The sequence below is a fragment of the Agrilus planipennis genome, unplaced genomic scaffold (assembly GCF_000699045.2).
Source record: "Agrilus planipennis isolate EAB-ADULT unplaced genomic scaffold, Apla_2.0 scaffold5, whole genome shotgun sequence".
NCBI lineage: Eukaryota > Metazoa > Arthropoda > Insecta > Coleoptera > Buprestidae > Agrilus > Agrilus planipennis.
Window position 1 is genome coordinate 1,844,912 of NW_020442468.1, and position 15,647 is coordinate 1,860,558.

Genomic DNA, 15,647 nt, shown 5'->3' on the forward strand with positions numbered 1-15,647 from the left:
TGCCTCAGCATTTGCCTAAGTGATCCAAGGAAACCACAGAAAAACTTGGACCAAGGCAGACGGACCCGGAATCGAACCGGCGTCCTCCCGAATGCTAAGCAATGGTCTAAACCTCTAGGTCATGCCGCTCGGTCAATTAACCTTTTTTTTTACTGAAGGCGACTCGACCCTGCGCTATCCTCTGCTTTATGTTCCTACTACTTCCGTCCTGACTTATCTGACTCCCTAAATACCTAAAATCAGCCACTTCTTCTAATTTTTCGTCTCCTATCTTTATAATGTACGTACTGTAAGACCTTAAGGCAGGGGCGGTTGATGTACAGATGCTGTCGAGCTACAGAACTGTCAAGAAAATGTAACCTAGATACTAAAATTTATTAGTACTTATAATAATTTAGTACCTCACACCCGACTGACGTTACACGTGTTGAGTTGTATACTAAATATATTCTCAAGTTCTTCTCAAGTCCGTCGCGCTGTATTTTGTATTTTGGAACTGAGCCGCATGGGGCAACTTTCTGCATCAACCCCTATCACAAATTATTTATATAAAAAGTTAGGTTAGGTTTGTTAATTTCTTTTTCTTCCACTAACATTTCACCCTATCACAGAATCCATAAATGCAACACTGTGTTTCACATAAGTAACCATAAAGATATTAAAAACGGTCACAATGAAAAATACAAAAAATATTGTGTAGTGTAGTAACGCTTGANTTCTCAAGTCCGTCGCGCTGTATTTTGTATTTTGGAACTGAGCCGCATGGGGCAACTTTCTGCATCAACCCCTATCACAAATTATTTATATAAAAAATTGACAGCATTAATTATGAGATTATAGGAAAATGTTCCAATGTAAATTTTTGAACCTTCAGAGTTTGTTCACTATTATAATAAATAAATCTGTTTGAAGGTTTTATTTCCGCGTCGGTCAAAAACACTGGGCACAGTGAGTGTATAAATAAAGAGTTGGCGTTGTTGGTGCCGTTCCACCGAAGCTCCCTATAAATCTGAACTTGCCAAAAAGTGTTTGCTATCCCGAGGGAAGAGATAACAAGTAGAAGAATGTGGCCATACTTTAGGTTTCCGATCGACCAAAAGGGAAAACCCCGCACGCCCGACCCGCCCAAATCCGGAAACAAGAAGAAAACAGCATTTTACTGATATATCGTCGACACTTGTGCGTTTTATTGTCTCACAATTTCATGTAAATTGCAATCGGAAGTCCGCCATATATCTCGTGTCCGCAAAGGGCAAAAGTATGCGGCGCCTTTTTCCCTTTTATTTCGCTTTTTTTTTCGGTTTGGTTTGTTCGTGTTTAATCAAAAGCACAGTTATTGCTACGGAAATTGAACTGAGGTCTCTTTTAGTTAGAATAAACGTTTGACAGGTTTCGACGTTTGTACGATTTCATCGAATTAAGAAGATGACTTTGATCTAGGACGAAAAAAATGGAAGAATTTAATCAAGTGGAAAAACAATTTAGGCTTTCATAACTACCAGCACGACACGTTTACAGCCGGATATTCTGAAATTTCGTTCAATTCCACTTAAATTAAAACAAAATGCAAACCTTCCCCTAAAACAGAATTTACGAGAAACTGGTAGTTCAAATACACCAAAGCTAGTGTCATAGAAGATAGCCATTAGGGTAACTTTATTGTTGATTGTTCTGTAATAATATTTAATTTATGATGTGATTGCTTTTCTTTAATGTGAATTAATCTTTACCACTACAAATTGTTGCTGGTATTACCTTTCATAGCTTAATGATAGAAGAATCGTGCATAAAGACAAGGGCTGGGGTTCGATTTCCGGCGAGGGCAACAATTTTTCTCATTAATTTGAGGTCATCTATAGTATAAATTAAATAATTCGAAGTGGTCTGTATTCTGTCGAAACTGCCAGACGCGGATCGCGATTTCGATGTTTTTGATGTCTTAACAGCGCGTTTTAGAAAATACCACAAATGGCGCGGTAAACGCCATCTGTAGTACGATGCTACATTTTAAGAAGACGTATGTTCCAACATGGTCCATTTAAATATATGGATATCTACTTGCTGTAACGAATCCCGGCGTAGCTAACCTCAACGTGATAGGCACGTTACCGTAATCGAATAAAATAATTCAAAGTGGTCTGTATTCTGTCGGAACTGCCAGACGCGGATCGCGATTTCGATCTTTTTGGATCTCATCAGCGCGTCGCAGACAGCTCCGACAGAACACACACCAACTATTATGTAACTATACTATCTATAGTGCTAAAAAGTAAGTCAAACATTAATTCACTTTAATGTATTAAAAACCCTCAAAAATTATTCTAAAATTCTGACTGCTTTTGGTTTTTTGATTTACAAAGCCCTTGGCTTCAGATGATGATTATTGTATCGGTTTCTCTGCGAGGTGTTTTTATTTATACTGTATGAATAGTAGATATAAGTAAATCCTTGAAAATTCCGTTTCAGTAGGACATAAAAGTTGTACTGTTTTCCGTAAGGTAGCAGATGAAACTTCCAAGCGAATGGTCTCTCGAGACCAAGTCATGCTTCGCGTTAGCGCCAGGAGTTCTCGTTAAAATGGTAATGACATCGTATATGGTAAGCGATATCGGTATATCGCATTATTTTATCATAACAAAAGAGCAACACCGGCGACCTGCAACAACCCACTATAGATTCTCTTCGTTGGAACGAAGGAGCGTGAATGCATTCAAGTTTTGCTACTTTGAACACCACGTCCATATGAAATTTTCGTGTTATGTTACTAGGTATAAACAATACACTGCCTAGAGGGATTTCTGCTTTCAATCCGCAAATAATGCCAAAAGCCGCTGACATTATAATAGATCGATAACTGACGGTCCTATTGAGGAGCCTTCAGGTTAAAACAACGGTCTGTACTCATGATTTAGCTATTTATTTTATCACACTCGAACTATCAGTTACATTTTGGTACTTGGCTGCATCGCTATAACTGACGGTCCTATTGAGGAGCTTTCAGGTTAAAACAACGGTCTGTACCCATGATTCAGCTATTTATTTTATAACACTCGAACTATCAGTTACATTTTGTTATTTGGTTGCATCGCTTGCACAAACTCGAAATGGAGAATGAGAATTCCTCTTATTTGCTACAATTTGATATTAATAGTATGAACATTTCGACACTCTTCCCAGTCTGTAACAGTTTTTTATGCTGGCATTCGTCCCATGCGTCTCTGAAAATTACTCTTACTAAAGGAACACGAAAATGAAAGTGGAAAACAAAAGAGAAAACGAAGAGAGTAAGCAGAAAAAAGTGATTTAAAGCCATGTGTGCAGCGTGTCAATTTGACACATTTCTATATCAAAGGTCGTGAATCAAAGCAATCTTTTGTGTAGCAGAAGGCAGCGTCCGATGACTGCGAGCTGCTAGTCAGACAGAAAGCTTTGGAAAAAGCTCGAATGAGGCAGGAACGGAAGCGGTCAAAGCATTAAATTCTCGCAAATAAAAGACCAACGCCTTCCAAATAATGTTATAAGGGTGGAAAGCTCGGCAGCGTCCTTAGAACCGTATATATAAATAGGACATAAAGACTGTCTGCACTTCACTACGATGACTACGACGGAAACGCCTTGATAACGAGATGGCTTTATCTCTTCCTCGGCTTGTTTCGAGAACAGGATATTGCTGCTCTCACTTTTCTATTTCCAAGTACAAAAAAGAAGGAAATTGTAGACCTGTGTGACTATTTTGTCTTTTTAAATTTGACATTATTACACTTCCATTGTCTATAATATCAGATCTAATCATTACCCCAGCTCAGAACAACAAATTATGGGAAATTCAATAAAAGATGAAAAAATCATTTGGGTTTAAAGGCAGTGGTAGGTTGGAGTTTCTAACGTTCCGCTAACATGAGAAGCAGAAGTCCTTCCATATCCTATGATGGATGTGGACTGGCGTCTTCCTCTGCGTAAATTGTATATATGCCGGATAGAGGGCTGGGTTTGTTTCGGTTCAGTCGACCATGCCATGTCGATCGGTACCGTTTGGGTGGTCCTGAGGAGCTGGTACTATTTGTTGAAGTTCTCCGGATGTTTTTGGATCTTGACAGTTTTTTAACCATTATGTAGCCATTACTCCGTGGATAATCGGCTACGGTCGAGTGTCCTAGCCGCCAGCTTGATTAAGCCTCGTTCCCATCGATCCCGTAGTGATTCCTAGGTAGACCTTTCCACATGTATATGGTATGCGGCAGACCCCTGAGGCTGAAACGGGATCTCTTTTGTCCATAGCTTCTTCGTAGGTTTGAAGACTCATCTTCATCACTCTTCCTCAGAACAGTGATTCTATAAATCTGATAATCAATTTGATGCAAATGAACTAGGGGTTTGGGTAAACAAAGGACAACAAAAGATCTACCTTGTTTGGCAATAATAGATAATTTAATCGGATCATTGAAGGAAATTGTGATGGTACAACTGGAGAAATATTGAAATTAAAAAAAGAAAATGTCTCTTCCGTGACAACGTTTCAAGAGAACGTTGCCGTGACCAGGATTCGAACCTGGGTTACTACGGCCACAACTTAGGGTCCTAACCACTAGACGATCACGGCTACAAGAGACGGTTGCCAATTGTTTAGTTGAGTAGAAACAAATTAAATTTTGCCTCATACTTTCACTAATTGACCATGGCTAATTGACTGTTAAAGCCCAAAGCTTGAGGCATGCAATTTGAGCTAACTAGCCGTTCGATCTGTATCAGGCAATTATCTATACGTAGAATGCCTTTGACGTAAACAAGCAGCGTGGGTTTTGGCAATTAAAATTTACATTCATTATGAATTTCGTTGTTTATCACATGAACGAATCAATTCGGAAGACAATTGTCAGTTGTTTATAAATTGAATTGTTATGTTATAAACGAAATAAGAACAATGTACGCATTTCGTAAATGTATCAAAGTTGATGGTGGTCGCCAGAGTTTTAAATTCTCTGTTATAATTTAGAGTTTTATCATTAACAGGGTTCTAATGGGTTCCATCAAATAGGGGAACCTAAAAAGCATGGTGTTACCATTGTCACTATGGCGTAAATAAGTAGTAAGCTAGCAATGCTCGGATTACGCCAAATGGTAAGCCGGAAGACCCTGTTTAGCCTTCTTTCAGGAATAACGGGATCGAGTGGGTGGTGGTTCGGGTGAGAAAGATGATATAGATGCAATGAAAATAGAAGAAAGTGATAGATTATCTGTGTAATGTTACTGTTCCAATATTTGCCAAAGTGATCCAGGGAAGAGGGTAGCCACAGATAGACCCGGAATCGAAACGGTGCGCGGTGTCCTTCCTAATACTAAGAAATGGTCTAAACCTGTAGACAATTCCGCTCAGTGTAAAATGTAGATATGTCTTTGATTTGATAGCTATCATTGCCTTGATGCAAGTTTCTAGTCTGCTTTTTTTATCTTCTCTCTACATCGTTCTTATAGGAAACATTATTGATTTAACGCTTGTTATGAGTCTATAGTCCGTGCTAAGTCCCTCATTCAAGTTACAAGTTTTGCCATCAAGCATGTATGCCTATTTGACGAATCCCAAAATGTCAACATAAATCTTCTCATACATGAAAAGGTTCTGCTTACTAGAGATTTAATGCTACGCTATTTAAATAACGATGTAACAGATTCAGATATGAAACTGCTCTAAAACTTATGAACATTCTATGAACTGCAAAAACATTTTAAAACCGTTTTTGCGACATATGCATGTATCTGTGGATAAATAGAAATAAAAGCACGCGGATACTTAACGGATGTGTTTTGAATAAAATTCCTTTTCGACTTTGAAGCTCCATCATGCCGTTGAGCAGTTGATTTTCAAAGTGTAAATCTCACTTTAAATCCTAGCCGGCGGAATGGCTCCTTTGATTTGTAGAGGGTTTAGAAGCAGGAACTTGAAATGTCAAACGATGCGTTCGGATACTATAAAAAAGAGCGAGTGTTGTCGGGTCGACGTCGTCATCGGGCGCCGTGCGATGCGGTTGGTGTTCCGCGTTGCGTCACGTCGTGCCCGTTGAGCGCTAAGGGTTGATTTTCAGCGACATCTATTTGGCACGGTGGCACCAAGACGCTACAATAATGAGAGTCATTATTCAGACACACCCCGTCGAGATTTCGCACGCTGCAACTTCCGCGACTACGTCTCGGCGACAAAAGGAAGCAGCGCATCCGGTATCCAGCACGTGCTTCTACACTTTATAATTAATTTTCGCTTGTTTTCACGTTTATCGTGTTTACCTTATCTCCTTGATATCCAAAACGAACTGTGCAAGTAAACACTGATTGTGAGGTTCTGGTTTTAGACGCAGTTGATGCTATAACAAAGCTCAAATAAATCTAGGGTGGACTTCCGGTCTAATGTGAGAAGTAGTGTACCCCTGTTTACAATAATCTAAATAATCTAAAATTTCGTGGATTGTCCTATTTTCCCGTCAGTTAGACAATTAGAAGCAAAAGGGAGTATGATCGTTACGCCCGAAATTGTCGTGTAGGTATTAGTGTCATTTAGCCTAATCCAATTTTTAAAAATGCTTTCCTTAAAAATAAATTGTTATATAATGTTATGTTAAAAAAACGTACAATATAGCGCCTAAGCTGGTCATGTCATCATCATCATAAGGTCGTCAGTCTTGGTTGGACATGCACCTCCACTCTTTCTTATCCTTAGCTAATCTTCGCATTTCCCTAAAACTAGAACAACCAATATCCTTAACTATTTACGAATAGTAATTTAATCTAGGTCTACCACTACCCTTTCTAACTTCCGTTTCTACCTTTAATATGTCTCTGACATCCACAGATTCCTTTCTTCTCCTATTCTTTCTAGTACCTCTTCATTCTTAACCTTCTCTATCCACGGTATCCACATTATTCGTCTGTAACACCACATTTTGAATGCTTCTTTTTTTTTCCGTTGCGCCCACCATCCATGTTTCATCTCTAGTTCCTCCTTGCAAGATGATACTGCTATATCTAAGTATATTAATCTTTTGCCCTTGTATATCTATCCTTATGGTCTTGTATTAAACAAAAAAAAAACGAAAAAAATATGTCTCTTCCGTGACAACGCTTCGAGAGAACGTTGCCGTGACCAGGATTCGAACCTGGGTTACTACGGCCACAACGTAGGGTCCTAACCACTAGACGATCACGGCTACAAGAGACGATTGTGAATTGTTTATTTCGTTTAGAACAAATAGAATTTCAGGTTGTACTTTCACCAACTGACCATGACTAATTAACCATTAAAGACTCGAGCTCCAGGCATGGAGTAATTCACTCGAACTGTATCAATAATTGTAGGTCGATGCCGTTTTTCACATGAACCATAAAAAGCTCGCGCTTGTTATTTATCTTCTTAACGAATTATTTTGAGATCAAAACAAATAGAAATTATTTGAATGAAGCGTTAAGATTAGCTTTGCAACCACTGTTTACTTCTCTCATTCGTGCACGACATTATTTGATATCAAGTGTATTCTATTGAGTATCTTCCTGGCCACTGTCCTAGAATATTCCTGATTATTTCCCGAAACGTGACGAGTTCTTTTTGTCTTATCGGCTGCTAGTTTTCAGATTAATCAAAGTTGTTGGTATCGATCACCTGCGGCATTTATTCGTAATTCTATTAGGCTATTCTGTAGAGAGTAATGTTTTGAAAAATCCGAAATGTAATCGTTCAGGTGACGTTCTCCAAACTGTTTTTGTTATATTTTAACAGAAACGATTTAGAGGGAGAATATCTAATACATATATTTAGCTGTTAAATAATACCCAATTTGTTAAAAATGTACATAAAATAAGTACGTCCCGTGTTTGAAATAATTCTTCTGAACCATTTTGGCAAGTCAACTTACAATTTAGAACGTACATTATAGATTATATTGTTGTTTAGATATCTATAAACTTCGGTTCTTTCAAGAATAACGAATGAAAATCCTATTTTCTGAGAAATTCCGTTTCCAGGCAGGAGCGTAATCGTTGGATAGCATACCTACTTGAAAAATAAATGGAATAGAAATACCATTGTCCGCATGTCCGAGATAAACTGGCCAATCTCTGCTGCTATCATAAAATTACATTTTAAACAAATCGATATGGTTTGGCTTATCGCAATGAAAACTATACGGCAAAACGAGGAAGATGGATCAACCGTTGGATCTATCGAATGAACAACGTATAGGTATATTTCAAGAAATAAACAAATTATATTAAAACATAGCAACATCCATTAATACAGGGAATGGAAGACTGTGGTAATTAAGTAAATGAGAAAAGGGTATCTTACCCCAATCTACCACAACATACTCTACTTACAGAAAGGGTTAACATACCTGTACTTCATTCTCATTGGCTACTAATGCTGATCGTCAGGCAATTCCTTCGATCTACACTCTAGTCTCCAATGCAACGCCTACGGATAAAGCGGAAAGACTTCTTCAACATTCTCTTAGAAGTTGTTGAAATAAATGGGTGGAGGTGGTTGAAGAGAAACGTATAAGACATAGGAAATGAGAACAGAAAAAAGGTTAAAGATTATCTGCGTGATATTACTATCCCAGTTGGACTAGAGCTCACCGCCCTGAAGTGGAACCAAATGGTGTTTCGCTTACTTCTTGTATAAATATTATTACCTGAAGAGTAAGTAGGTAAATGGGATAAGCCTCGCTTTATCATACAACTGTTGGTTTAATCCAGTTTTTTTTTAATCATGAACATCATTCTAAATTACCATGCTTTGTTCTATAAATTAGTGTAATCATCCTTCCGCATGCTTTAATCGAATTAAAACAGAAGTCAGCTGCATTACTTGCATGTTGCACAGTTACATAAGGTAATTGCAAAAGATGTATGGATTATGTCGCAAAACTTTATTTCAGGAAATCGTATAAAACTAGTGATGCAAATGAATACCAAACAATTGTGTTTTGTACTGAAATATAACGTTGAAACGATGGAACGACCATCTCTCTCAAAACTAAATGAAATGGAAACGCGGTTATCCACACATCCGAGATAAACCGATGAAGTCAATTGTACAGATCATTGCTATCGTTTATGACAGAAATAAAACTAAATAATACCGTTTTCGAGGCAAAACGATAAGTTTCGTTTCGCTATCTCGGGACCCATCCGGTCGCAACAGTATCGGCTCGAAACATATCGTTTACATCCATCCCATTCTTCGCTCCTTTTTTTTGCTCCATTACGTTTTCCGTAAAGTGATACGTCCGTTACTGGCCAATTCAGATAATGTACCATACACGCGGCCCACAGGAGATGGGGGTTCGTTCAGTTTGGCCGGCCACTCAACAGATGAAGTGGAATGTTGCTCGGAGAAGTTTAGTATCCCTTTGAAAAAGACGTCCGTTTTATGTAATTAAATTAACTTTCGAGTTTTCTACGGGTACAGAACTTTGAGATTTCGTAAATCGACGACCGGTCAGCTTGTTGCTGCCTTAGGGATTCCAAAGTGACGGCCATCATTCCAGAAGAATCCTTGTGTTATGAAATTATTCGAAATCGAGAAAAAGCTTTTAATTTTCCATGTACCTTTTACTGTAATTGGATTCATAACCTTGTAGCTTTATATTCTCTTCAATTTATTGTTCTGATAGTAAAGGATAATGTTAATCTGGGTTAATTTTTTGATGTCATCGTAAATATATCTTTAATTCCATGGCTTCTTTTTCCACGGCATAAGAAGAAGCTTTGATTCATCATCATCATCATCATCATAAGGTCGTTAGTCCTAAGTATTGTTGATGCCTATCGGGGTGAATATATAGGGACGAAATATCAGTTAATTTGAATTTGCGATTAATTTGGAAATCTGGAAAGGATTACGTTTGGAACGCTGGATTGCCATATGTCTGGAGCTCGACTGTGAAAGGGTGCCAAAAGTGAACAGTTGCCAGGGCACAAAACAAAGAGTTGAAAGTGTTCGAGATGTGGTGTTGTGGGCCGAGAATGAAAATGCTGTGGATAGAACAGGTGAAAATCAAAACGTAGGAAAACAGAGGACACCCAGGAAGTTGATATAAGGGAAATAAGAGAGATTGTGGTTGGATACCTTCTGAAATATAAAGTTCGATTCAGAGACGTATTAGAAGCAGAAACAGGAGAAGATACGGACAAGGAAAGGCCAAGAGTAGATTACCATTTGCAAATAGTTAAGGATGTGGGTTGTAGTTTTAGGGAAATACGAAAATTGGCTCAGGATAGAATGGTGTGGACAACGACTTCTTAATGATGATGATTTCTTTGTAGGATTTCTTCATATAAATTGCCGAAAAACACGTTCTCTTTCTCCACTTTTGTAATTAATGAAACTAAAAAGATAAGTATAAAACTTTTTGTAACAGCATCAGAAGTGGGTAGACTCTGAGTGTGTCAAACTCACAGCTTCCGTTTCATACAGTCAATGTGTGTTCGGGATGTTTGGGTAATAATCTTCTAAATAGATTTATAGAGTACTTTTCCGAATTGTGTCATAGAAAGAACGAAATGCTATTGCTCTCCGAAGAAGTATTTGTTTGTAGAAGTCCGTCTTCAGGATAATCTTTAGCGTCTGGCTTCAAAAGGATATTGTTTCTATACATTCACTAGAAGACCACGAAAGTTCTGGAACAGAATATCCTTAAAGTCCCTGCTGTATTTTTTAAGGCAACTATCGAAACACCCTATATGTATAACTCTTGAAGCATTGAGGTTAGTAACGTCGGTTATATAACAGGTTGGAAGAAAAGAGCAACAATACTGCGGTATGCGTTCGTCGGCATAAACGTAAAATATACATATGTATGCCGTTAAAGTCCTATAACGTAAACGTGTCTGTGGTAAAGAGCATATATTAGATCGGAAGTAGAACTTTCAGGAAGTCGTATCCCGCAAGTATAAGACGATGAAGAAGAAGAAGAAGAGGAAGAAGAAGATGGAGAAGAGGCAGACGGGCGCGCTTATAAGAATGCTGAATAGTGAGTAGTCGTCTTTGGAATATTACACGGCGGAGGTAACCTAAAAGCCGAATCGCATTTCTTACAAGAGCTCTCGCTTTTAGACTGCGAAATCGCATTTCTTCCAATCGAATTACCCACCTACGAAGGGAGCTCATGTTTCGACAGAGTTGTTGCTCTTCGGGGAAAAACGAAACTTTCGTTCGCAATATGCAGCAGTCCGGGACTGTTGGATAGATACATGCGATGTTTAAAAATAGACCAACACATATCCATATAGTTATTGGAAAATGTAGACAACCTTCTCTGCACAGGTGCATGTATTCTGAAGCTCCTGCTGATTGGCAAATGCAACCCACTATGCGAGTGTCGTAAATATACATTTCGTGTACGTCTACCTTTGATTACTGAAACTCGTGAACTTTGATCCGGATTTATTTAATCATATCAGTAAGTCATATTGGATTTTCAACTCCAATCGACTTGAAATAGGATCTCTGGTAATGCCTGGTTGAAGGATGAATATAAACAGGAAACTATTAAGGTTTTTATTTAATGTAGATCTCTGGGTTTGGTGTGTAGGATTACCTGATACAAGATATTTGCCATGATTAAAATTTCAGTGAACATAACTATTTAGGGGAAATACAAGAACTATATGCTAGCATTGTGAACTGTTGCCTAATTTTCATTCTTTCATTTCGAATACAAGGTACAATTTTGAACTGTTCATTTTGATATAAAGTCACACATCATACTGTTTTGAACTGGTGATTGCAACCATTCAATGCCATTTGTAGAAGCCGAAGCAGGCCATTTAAACGAACTTTCATTAACCGTGTTCATCCACTGTATTATAGCAACAAAGCCACTCTGAATTGTACCATTCGAATTACTTTTGTGTCAAAGACTAATTTACTAAATTCCTCATCAAAAGTCAGTGGACACACTATCTGTATATTACACGTCGAGTAATGGCACCCTTACATTCGGTTTAGTGACGCTAATTGAAATTTAATTATTATTATTATCTCCTAATTGCTGTACGAGTAATAAATTACTGTTTATATCGCGTATTTGTTTTACTTTGTATACATGTGTGCTTACAACTTTCAATTTTGTAGTATTGTCTTGTCCTTGAGAGGCGGTACAGCGTCCTCTAACGATTCATTACAGTAATTTTTATACATCTGGGGATTGCGACAAGCAACTTGATAGAAAAACCCGACGTAGTTACAATCTGAAGCCGGCCCTGGGCGTGAATAGGTAACTTATAGAGAAACTGTGATGATAACTAAGCAGCTACATCGATGAAACAGCTGGAATGGCTAATTAAGTAAATGTCAACAGCTTACTACTGCGCTAGAACAGATATAAAATAATACGATAGTATGAAGTACTATGTAAAATACACCTCGACATGGTATTACAAAGACAAAAGCAAGAAACAATTTACGTTATATAAACAACAATAGGTATATTACTATAGGATGGATATGTAATGGTAATCTTATTCTCTTCTATTCTATATTCTAAACCACCATTGAAAACGCCCGGCATCTTTTGGCGTACTTCATTTGCAGCGATTGTACGCGGTCCTGCAAATTTTTAGTGTTTTGCGCTGGCGTTTGTCTCATACAACCTCATAAAAAGAAGTTAGACAGATGCATATAGATCAGGGCTATGAGCCGGCCGGAGTAAAGGGCCGTACGACTAATTCAGCGTCTAGGAAAATGGAAAAATACTAACACTGACACATGACCAACTTCTAATGACTTCGACTGTCTACATATATACGTAATACAAGTTTAGTTTTAATCAAAAAAGCAAAGAACTACTTAATCACACTTAATATAATCTAGGAAATAACAAATAATACCTGAGTACAAAAATACAAAAGAATTATAACACGGATGTTACCAAGTAGCAGCTGATGAATGTGGCGTTGCAGTGTCATATTTCCCTACGCGATCTACCTTCTCGCTTGTATTTTCAAATAGGCTTTCCTCGAAAATGGTGGACTGTTGAACCACCAAACATTTCGGTAGGTAATTTTTTTATTTTGTAGTGCTCTTTAACCTCCTGCAGAACACCATATATACTTTTAAAACCATTATTTAGATCCATCTGTTCTTATGGAATCTAAAATTCCTGCTACTCCTAACGTAAAATGCATCAGGTATTAATGTGATATAGAAGAAAAGACATTTCAGTTATTTGTTGTAAATTTTGTTTGACCTTTATCCTGAAAGTAATTTCGATGGAGCGAAACGGAAGAAGAAGCGGATGGAACCAAATTCGTCTTATTTGGAAGCGCATTATTTATCAGGGCAAATTTCCTGGCTGTTCGATCAGTGTGCCGTGAATAAATGGCTGCTCTAGCGAGCTGCGATTCATTACACGAATAAAACAAATGGTCCGGTTTCATCAGATTTGCAGAAATGAAAATCGACACCGAACGCAGCATCTTTCCTGACCGAAAATTATCGATTTGTTGCTCCCCGCCCCTTTAATAATTTACTACAGAAACATGGTAATCTGTTTGATCTTTAATTGGGTTAGGCGGCAATTTACTGTCTCGTTTTCTTCTGGATGTGGCGGCCGATACTGGAGAATAAATAAAATAAATCGGATTTGATTGAGCAATTGTGTAGGTCGACAGAAATCAATTTCCTGCTCTTCTACTATAAACAACTGACGAAGATGACTAGGCACCAAAGCCAAAAGTTATATTTATATCTACACGATAGTAGGTGGACATCTAATAGATTATCGGAGAATCAAATGACAAAGAGTACAAAGCTGGTATCTAGCGACATCAAAAACATAAAAATTGAAGTTTGACAACATGTCTCTATTGTGTCTGACATCTCCTTACAAACTATCTTCATTTACGTAATGTTTATAAACAAACTAATTCCCCTTTTGTTTTTTTAATGTTTCTGCATCAGTGGTCAGCATTTCTTTGCCCAGCATTACGTTCCAAATGAATGACCAACTCTGGTAGAATATATTAGGTAGTAGCACGAACATACCGTGGTCATTAACTCTGCATTAGTCATGGTCAGTCTGTGAAAGTTCTTAAACTTGAAGTTTCATTTGCTTTTGTTACAATAAACTATTTGCAACCGTCTATAGTAGCCGTGATCGTCTAGTGGTTAGGACCCTACGTTGTGGCCGTAGTAACCCAGGTTCGAATCCTGGTCACGGCAACGTTCTCTCGAAACGTTGTCACGGAAGAGACAATTTTTTATTTTTTTTTAACTAATTTGAGCTCTTTATTCTTACTTTATTATGATCAAGTAGGTACGTTTAAGCAAAAAATATAACTGGATTTTCAGCAGATGCTTTTTGAATTTCACTCATAATTGATTTGGTCGTCAGTTGTTGAAGATTTGTATCCAACTCCTTGAGGTTTGGTTATAATATCTTTTTAAAATAATTTGATGATGATAGCGTGGATAGAGAAGGTTAGAAATGAAGAGGTGTTAGAAAGTATAGGAGAACAGAGGACTCTATGGAAGTCAATAAGAAATAGGCGAGATAGGTTGGTAGGACACCTCCTCAGGCATGAAGGTCTAGTCAGAGACATATTAGAGGTAGAAACAGGTGATAAGATGAGAAGATTAGCTCAGGATAGGAAGGAGTGGAGGTGCGTGTCCAACTGGTGTTAGAACTGACGATCTTATGAATATGATGACTTGAAATATTTAAAACTGTTAACCAATTAAGCAAGTTACTGGTGGAGTAAAATGAAGAAAACCTCGCATCGATCCTTTACCATTATTGCGAATTGGATGTTTAATTAATATTAGGTAACTTCTAATCCAGTTGCCCTTTTTGATGTTTGGATTACTCACAATATTCGTCCACAATGAGAAACTTTTGTCTGCGACTGACGGTGCTGATGAGCTAAACTGCTCATGTTGTTTGGAAAACGTTTCATTAGATTGTTTTTCAAATTTTAATATGTTTTTCTTGGATTCTATTGAAGAGAATATGGTAGTTCAAATGCATCGGTTCTTTTATCTTAGTGTGAGTCGTCAAGTTTTTATCTTTGATGTTACGCTTCTGAGATCATACTTCAGGGTTTCAGAGGAAATTACGTTAAACGCTATTGCTTTATGATTACCCACAAATAGTCGCTCAACAGTTTGACATTCACAAATACCTTTAAGCATTATATAAACAATGAGCTGTGACGTATCGATAGCGGTGAAAGTTGACTACACAATTTTAGTAATTTTCGGTAAAATAAACGAATAATAACCGTCTCTAGTAGCCGTGATCGTCTAGTGGTTAGGACCCTACGTTGTGGCCGTAGTAACCCAGGTTCGAATCCTGGTCACGGCAACGTTCTCGAAACGTTGTCACGGAAGAGACAATTTTTTAATTTTTTTTTAATAAATGCCAGTAAATCGGTGGGTACGTACCAAGCGGATGTTTTTGGAACTGTTGCAAATTAGTATGGTCAGCTTGCCACAAGAGGGACCGTTCCATATTTTCCCATTTTTCATTCATAGGTTTTCATAATTGAAGCTATTGGTTAATCAAGCTTCTAATACTTGGTGGACTGTAATTGAGAAAACAGAGAAGTCAGTTCATGGAAGCGTCTTGCCCTTAACATATCATTGAAGATGGGAATGGGAC

The 15,647-nt window shown here is 37.8% G+C and overlaps 1 protein-coding gene and 4 non-coding genes across 6 annotated transcripts in view; 3 read left to right on the forward strand and 2 right to left on the reverse strand.

Annotated features, from left to right (window-relative positions):
• The window catches only part of LOC108736405 (voltage-dependent calcium channel gamma-5 subunit), a 408,324-nt gene that overhangs the window by 127,904 nt on the left and 264,773 nt on the right, over nucleotides 1-15,647 (forward strand). The window lies entirely within an intron of this gene.
• Nucleotides 4,529-4,600, reverse strand: Trnah-gug. The gene has a single exon. It is a non-coding gene; the product is annotated as a tRNA-His (tRNA).
• On the reverse strand, nucleotides 7,125-7,196 carry Trnah-gug. The gene has a single exon. It is a non-coding gene; the product is annotated as a tRNA-His (tRNA).
• Nucleotides 14,138-14,209, forward strand: Trnah-gug. Its single transcript has one exon. It is a non-coding gene; the product is annotated as a tRNA-His (tRNA).
• On the forward strand, nucleotides 15,279-15,350 carry Trnah-gug. The gene has a single exon. It is a non-coding gene; the product is annotated as a tRNA-His (tRNA).